The sequence below is a fragment of the Cnephaeus nilssonii genome (genome assembly GCF_951640355.1).
Source record: "Cnephaeus nilssonii genome assembly, chromosome: 21".
Lineage (NCBI taxonomy): Eukaryota > Metazoa > Chordata > Mammalia > Chiroptera > Vespertilionidae > Cnephaeus > Cnephaeus nilssonii.
The window spans coordinates 21776355-21784527 of record NC_137092.1 but is presented as its reverse complement, the minus strand read 5'-3'; the positions used below and the strand labels follow the sequence as shown (position 1 = coordinate 21784527).

General features: G+C 45.4%; 1 pseudogene across 1 annotated transcript; it reads left to right on the top strand.

Moving 5' to 3' along the window:
- Positions 1 to 212: 212 nt before the first annotated feature.
- LOC307093767 (translationally-controlled tumor protein-like) lies at positions 213 to 2461 on the top strand (annotated as a pseudogene). The gene has a single exon. The product of its transcript is annotated as a translationally-controlled tumor protein-like (transcript).
- The last annotated feature ends 5712 nt before the right edge of the window (positions 2462 to 8173 follow it).

Below are 8173 nucleotides of genomic sequence, written 5' to 3'. Positions count from 1 at the left end.
CACCTCCACAGCAGCGCTAAGGATGTCCAACTGCCGGCTTAGGTCTGCTCTCCATGGAGCCAGCAGTCAGACATCCCCCAGGGCTCCTGGACTGTGAGAGGGTGCAGGCCAGGCTGAGGGAACCCACCTCCCCCCCTCCCCCTCCCTCCCTCCCCGCCAGTGCACAAATTTTATGCACCGGGCCTCTAGTATATTTATAAATAAATGTGCATCCCGCTCTTATTACTTCTCACTTTCCTCATTGGTCTCCTGCCTGTTGTAGGGATAGACAGACTCTGACACAGTATTTCTGTCTTCAGAAAGATAGGCTGGCATCTAGGGAAATGACCTTGATAGACTAAACTATAAATACAATATTAATCAGAGCAATTTGCTCTTGAATTGTGCCCCCTTTCTCAATATCCCAAAGCAGCTTTAGGAGAGAGGCAAAAAAGCATAATCAGTAGCCATTTGATGTGTGTGCAAGTAAGGTCAAATACTCCAACACAGTGGGAAAATAATAACCGGAGTCCTGTTTCCAGAGAAAGTTATTTCCCCAGATTGGCTAAATCGGAATAGATTCCACGGCAGTGCCTCTGTGCCTAATGGTTTCTGCCTTGGTATCATAGAGCAAGGAACCAAGGAAAGCAAGGTTGGGGGTTTAATCCACATATAACTCGCTACCTTTGCTCTCTGCAAGAGCGACTAGCACAATCTTTGCTCCTGAGCCAGCCATCGTGCAAAAGTCTGGGGTAGGAGGAGGGCTAAGAATGAGGATCAGCCTATTGTCATGAATGGAAAAAACGAAGCAGCAGCTCACAAGCCCAGCCTATTGGCAATAAGAAGAGTGTGTTGCATTCATTTGTTCAAAACTCTCATTGGACGTGAGCATTATTTTTCAGGTCAAATGAACGCTGGATTCCTAAACATCCCCCAAATAAATGTCACCAAAAGGACACTCCACCCAGTGAAAAGAATATTTTCGGCCGAAAGGTTGAGCACAGAAAGGGGAGCCCCTGGCTTCTCCTTGCAGAAGAGCCTCTGTGGCCAACTTAGCGGCTGTTTTACAAGTCAAAGGGTGGCCTTTCAAAGGCCAGCCCTGCTCCCTCCCCGTGACACTGGAGAATTGAGCTGCTCTCTCTCTGCCACCACTGACCTGCTGGGTAATAAAGATTTCCAGAGTTGCTTTGTTTCTTTCTTTTCTCTTTTTTTTGTTTTTAAATCAGAGCTAAGCTGACAGTCTTCATGACAACGGGGAGGGCAAGGGCAAGTTAAAATCCACCCCCAGCTCTGCGGGGAATGAAGAAGCTGAGGCTCGTTCCTGTCAGCAGGTGTGAGTCAGACACACAGGGAGCAGCAACATTGAGGAAGAGGGTGCCATTTTGTCGTCAATGTTCCCACCACCACTGCACAGAAATAAATAGTTTGAGAAAATGATCCAGGATAAAAGCCCGATCGGCCGGGAGTCAGGCTGAATAGAAGGTCCCCGCTGAAGGCGGCTTCATTATGCAAGTTTTCCTTTCACTCAGGGATTCCAGCTCTTGGTGGAACCAATTGTGACGAGGAAGTGCTGACAGCCCTGGGAACCAGCAAAGCTGGCCTTTGGTTTGTGGCTGTGAAGCCCGGTCCTATCACTGCATTGCTAGCTGAGTGTAAGCAGGTGAACTTGGCCTCCTTGAGTCTCAGTTTTCAGGTCTGGAAACTGGAAACTCTTAGATTAATGTTTATATTCAGGCATACTTCGGAGCTATTGTGGGTTCGGTTCCAGACGACTGCAATGAAGCAAATATGGCAATGAAGTGACTCACACATTTTGTTTTGGTTTCCCAGTGCCTAGAGAAGTTATGTTTACTTTTCTGTCCACTGCCCCCTCCTCCAGAGCAACACTCTGCCTGCCAAGCGCTCCCTCAGAGCCCTGGGCTCCTGCAAAGGCAGCGAGGTTGGCTGTCCTCTCCTTCTAACTGCTCTCATGGTCATCTGCCGGGACCTCATCAGCCGTGATGAAATGTTCTGATTCCCACAAGATCCGGGAGATCGCAGACAGGCTGTGCCTGGAGGTAGAGGGGATAAGACAGTCAGTAGGACAGAGGGTGACACTGATGACTCGATGGTCGGAGGAAATGCCTCGGCTGAAGGCCGGAGGGCGAAGGAACCGAAAGCACAGTCATCACTGGTGGTGACAGTTTCCTGAACCATCCTTTGCAGGAAAGCGGCTTCCCAAAAGAAGCCTACAAGGAGCATGTCAAAGATGACATGAAATCAAAGGGAAAATTGAGGAACAGAGACCAGAAGGAGGAGAGCTTCCTATGACAGGGGCTGCAGAACCAATCAAGCCCATCCTTGCTAATTTCAAAAACTACCAGTTCCTTATTGGTGAAAACATGAATCCAGATGGCAATGGTGGCTCTGTGGACCACCGGGAGGATGGTGTGACCCAGATGTGATTTTCTTTAAGGGTGGCTTAGAAATGGGAAAAGGTTAACAAGTTTGGCAATTTAGATCTATCACCTGTCATTATAGCTGGCTGCTGCTTGTCATCCACACACTAAGACAAATGGGACTGATGGTATCTTGAGCTCTTCATTTATTTTGACCTTGATTTATTGGGAGTGGAGGCATTGTTTTTAAGAAGAAGGGAAAAAAAAACAAAACCATGTCATGTAGGTTGTCTAAAAATAAAATGCATTTAAACTTTAAAAAAAGTTATGTTTACATTATACTGTACTCTATTAAGTGTGCAATACCATTCTGTCTAAAAACCAAATGTACATATCTTAATTAAAAATACTTCGTTTAAAAATGCTAACCACCATTTGAGTCTTGAGTGAGGCGTAATCATTTTGCTGGTGGAGGGTCTTACCTTCAATTTGTGGGAAAAAACGCAGTATCTGTGAAGTGCAATAAAGTGGAGGGCAATAAAATGAGGCATGTCTGTATAGTGCCTGAGCTGGAGATACCATTGTGCCACTTGTTAACCATCCCCCCAACCCTCCCTGGAGACACTCTTCTTGTCTTCCTGTTTATTTTACACGGAAGGTTTGCCTTCCCATCTCCTCTCTGTTAGGAGGATGGTGATTAGCTTGATGTTTTTACAGCCTATGCTAGGTGAGCATCCAATCCAAGGTATTTAATACACTCAGAACGTAATGTCCCATAACCAATTTTCTAGCGACAGAGCCTGGAATTAACCTCACAGCTTCATTCTATATTATTTATCATTTCTCTACACTAAAGCTTTAAATGTTCAGTAAGCTACATGCAGTTTGCTCGAAATACATTTTGAAAGGAAGACCTGCAGATACCCTAACACGGTCTTTTTTTTTTTTTTTTTCTCACAAAGCAGTCCTGGTTATTCTGTTAAAACTTGTCTAATCATTTCATTGATTTACTCCAAACCTCCTGCTGCCCGCCTTTTCACTCAGAGTAAAAGACCAAGTCCTTACCATGGCACTCCCAGCACGGCTGACCTAGAACCTGCCACCGGTCGGCCGTCTCCTCCTCTACCCTGGGGCTCCACCACAGCGGCCTCCTGGCTGTTCCAGGCACATTCTCATCGAATGTCCTTTGCATTGGCTCTTCGCTCTTTCGGAAAAGTTGTCCTGCATAGACATAGACATCCACGTGGCTAACTGCATCAAGTCATTGGTCAACTACCATCTCAGTGACATCTCATGGCTATCCTGCCCACTCTCTTTCCATTGCTGTCTCCCTCCTTTACCCCACCTCTCTCAACTGCCCTTATTCTGTTCTACATTTTTTTTTCTCCCCAAAACACTTATCACCTTTAATATATAATGTGTTGTGTTTTATTTATTGATTATCTCCCCCGGCTAGAATATAAGCCTCACAAGGGTAGGAATCTGTCATCTATCCCAAGCACCCAGAATACCAGCTAGCACATAGTAAATGTGCAATAAATATTTGTAGCATTTAATGAATGAAGATTCTCGAATCTTCAGAGAGAACAAACCAGGTAAGTGATGCCCCTTGCAGGAAGGACACTGCCTCAACAAAGGCCGCTCCTAATTGTGTTTGCCATTATGGAGCCAAACACAGCTTCAAAGATACTTGAAGAACTTTGCCGTGCTGGCTCCTATGAATGCCATAAAATATTCCACTCCTGTTTTTCAGATCAAGGACTAAGAGCGGTTCAACTACTTCTTTGCTAATAAGCAACTCTACCAAAATAGTTGCTGGAAATTTCACTTTAGCTGTATGCCTGTGTGTTATTAATAGGAAACAGGGTGAAACAGAATATGGCTTTCATCCTGTGACCTCCAGCTTCTCCCAGGTGGCTAGGGGTGAAAAAAAACCAAACTATTGGAGGGTTCTTCTTTGAAAAGAGCTAGTAATAGAAACTCAATTCATTGCAAAGAATGTGGGGAGAGGAAGAGAGAGAGAGAGAGAGAGAGAGAGAGAGAGAGAGAGAGAGAGAGATTGATTTAACTTCACATACCTATTTTTATTTTATTGGGCTTCATCACAATTTCCCTAAAAACAGCCCAGCAGGGAGAGAGATCAAGGACGTCGCAACAGTGACCAGAGGCACCTACCCTCCTCACTGGTGGAAGCACAGCCTGTAACACGGCCCCCCTCAAAGGACAATGCTCTTAATTAGCCACACCATATTTCCCAGAGAACAAAAGCTCCCCACCCTCACAGGAAAAGTTTTTCCAGGAGATATCTCATTGGGGAAGCGCCAGGCACACAACAGGGAGAAGAGAACATACAGGCTGTTCTGAGGTCTGCAGAGAGACACAAACTCTGGATTCTCTAGGGAGTCCCAGAGGTTAGCGGGCACATTTTTTCGCCACGTGACACACATGTGCTTCACATACCCTGAGGTGGCCGACTTCCGAGGGCCCCCTTGCTCCTCCCTCTCCCCCAGTCACTCGCTGGGCTTCAGAACCTTGGGGGTGGCCAAAGAAGCCGGAATAATACTCAGAATTGAGCATCTGGGGATCAGTAGGGGAGGAACTGAGAGTTTATTTCAGGTGACAGACATAGAGCAGCCTCCTATTTTTTTCCTGAGACTATAATAATACTTCTGGAGTGGGGATGCTTGAATCATATGTCTCTTCATATCACTGTGTGGGAAGACTCAGTTATAAGCTCAACAATGGAAGAGATGTGGCATTTTTAGGATTTGGGAGGGGGGAAGGAGGGGAGAAATCAGGGGAGGCTTGCAAAGGAGTGTGGAAGCACGCTGGGGTGGGAGGGTGGAGTGCAAGCAGAAAAGGCATTAAGGGGCAAGGACAACTCAGCCTGTTTGGGGAACAGAGAGAATGGGGGGTTGAAAAGCCTTCTCTCCACAACAGTTTTGCTCCCCCCAGTCGGTGTGTTATTTGAAAAACACACAAGAGGAAAAAAGATCTTGTTTAAGTGCCTCTTCCTGAGTAAGTCCACTGTCAGGAAAGGAAAATCCAAACGCTCCAATATTCTATTTTTGTGCCCAGAGGCTCCAGGCGCTGCACAGACTCTTCCTTACTCTGAAGGAAAGGAAACTGGGTGTGAGGCCTTCCAGTCACAGAGGCCGGAATTGAGGAACCTGTGTCACTCGAAGGCCTGTCCTCTTTGCGGCCTCAGTTTTAGGAAACAAGGATATGGGTGCAGGATGCTGTGGGGACTGGCCCGAGGGTGGAGCTAGTAAAAGAAGAAGAAAAAAAAAAGTGCTTCTCTGATTATTCTCTAGGCCAGTGGTCGGCAAACTCATTAGTCAACAGCCAAATATCAACAGTACAACGATTGAAATTTCTTTTGAGAGCCAAATTTTTTAAACTTAAACTTCTTCTAACGCCACTTCTTCAAAATAGACTCACCCAGACCGTGGTATTTTATGGAAGAGCCACACTCAAGGGGCCAAAGAGCCGCATGTGGCTTGCGAGCCGCAGTTTGCCGACCACGGCTCTAGGCAAACAATTGTAGAGCTAGACTTTTATTGGAAATTCAATCAGTTGCATTGATATTATGCTGCTTCTGGTCATTAAGGTTTATGGCCATCACCTGCCTCTCGGCTACCACGGAGATAAGGCTGGGAGACCTGATGAAGCGTTTTATGTTTTGATGTGTGGGCCAAGTGAGAACCATAAATAGTAGTAAGAGTAATAGAACAGTAGTTTCCTAGGTAGATAAGGCCTCTCTTTGTATATTTTGCATAAATTTTGTGCTCAGATTCACAAGTTGGTTGTTTCCCCTCTGTATGGCCTTTACCCAGTTCAGTGGGGGCACTGAGGGTGTCTAACCTAGGAAATGGGGTTTGGACCACTCTTCTTCTCTTTTTAAAAATATTTATTTATTTTTAAATTGATTTCAGAGAAGAAGGGAGAGGAAGATAGAAACATCAATGATGAGTAAGAATCATTGATTGGCTGCCTACTGGGGATCGAGCTGCAACCTGGGCATATGCCCTTGGCCAGAATCAAACCTGGGACCCTTCAGTCCTCAGGTGAAAGCTCTATCCACTGAGCCAAACCAGCTAGGCCGCTCTTCCTCTCAATCCAGTGTGGCCCTACCTCCCTCTCCACTTTGCCAGAGATTGCTTTTTATGGGGAGTACCCCGACAAGTACCATCCAGTTTATGGCAGTCTCATATTTTAGGCTACTCCTGCCTCCTCTGCACATGAAGCAGACCTTAAAAAGAGACCTCCTTTTTAAAGGGGTTCCCAGGCAGCTGGTGATTGGGGAGGGAGGAAGAAAAGATTCCTTTAAAGCAAGCATGTCAAATTCAAAGGCTAACATGGGCCAAATAAACAAGGTTTAAGTTTATGTGGGCCGCAAAAAAACAAAAGCTTCAATTTTCATAGAAACGTAGGTTTATTTCGATAGAGGCACGCTGAATACAAAGGGCTGAAATAAATGAGTAATCGTTAACATAAAATAATAGAACATTTTAATAAAAATTAATATTTTTTTTCTTGAACATTAACTTACCAGACACTGAATAACTGCACAAATTAATAAGCGTAATGCAAATAAACCTATTTTTCTTGTTCTCCGAAAGCAAAATATTTCCTGTTGCACACACCAAACAAGTCAGTACAAGACTAATGATGTGGCAATCAGCTGCTAAGACATTCACTACTAGTATTAGTGGAGAGAAATGGTGTGCCTGCGCGTAAGGCACGTAAATAAATGCAACACGATTATAGTAATCAGTCATTAGTGAACGTTGTAGTTCGTTATTAATAATTACGTATAACAGGATATTGTAAAAATTACGTTACAAAATTTTTATTTAAATGTTTCTTACATACCGTTATATTGGCTGGGCCGCAACAATATTTGTTGTGGGCCACGTGCGGCCCGAGGGCTGTGAGTTTGACATGCTTGCTTTAAAGGGAGAGATTCCTTTAAAGGGAGAGACTGATTCCTTTGGCTTTGCTGGCTTATTAATATACCAGGGTAGCACTGACCCTGGCACAATCAGGTTCTCCTAAAATGCAGCTCTGATCATGGTACCACCCCTGCTGATAACCCTTCAATGGCTCCCCAGTGCCCTTTGGATAATGTCCAGATAACCCCACTAGGATATACAAGGCTCCTTATGAACTGGCCCCTGCTTCACACTGCTTAGCACGCTTCCCCCAGCCCCACCATCACTCCACCAGCTCTACTGAATTTATTTCAGTTCCTCAAATACCTGCTTGCTTTCTTCCCCAGTTTTCAAATATGCCTTTTCTTGCTGCTCCTAGCTTATCCTTTAAGTTCTTCCACTGAACATTTTTACCCCAGGGAAGCCCGCCTTCACCAGTTTGTTTCTCTCTCTCAACAAACCATAGCTCCCATAAACCTACTTAACCTATCACGTTCACACTACTTTGTAATTACCTGTTTGTTTGTCTGTCCCTCGTACTAGATTGGAAACACCTGAAGGCAGCACTAAGGCACCTGCCTTGCCCACCGTTGTCTTCCCAGTACGTGGCTAGTCTTTGGCACGCGGTAATGCGCCGCAAGTATTTGTTGAATGAATGAGCTCTAGGCCAATATGACCATAAATCCAGTGGTTCTTCCCAGATTTGCATTTGCCGTGCTCATTTTAAGGTAAGTGCCTGTGGAGACAGGGAGACGGGCCCTGAATTAGAAAGACCTGCTGTAGTTGGGCTGCCCTGACCTCCTTTCCCCTTTCCCTCTCCCATCCCATCTTTTCCACGATCCCTCTCAGGAATCCCAGTCAGCTCAGGGCCAAGATGGAGCT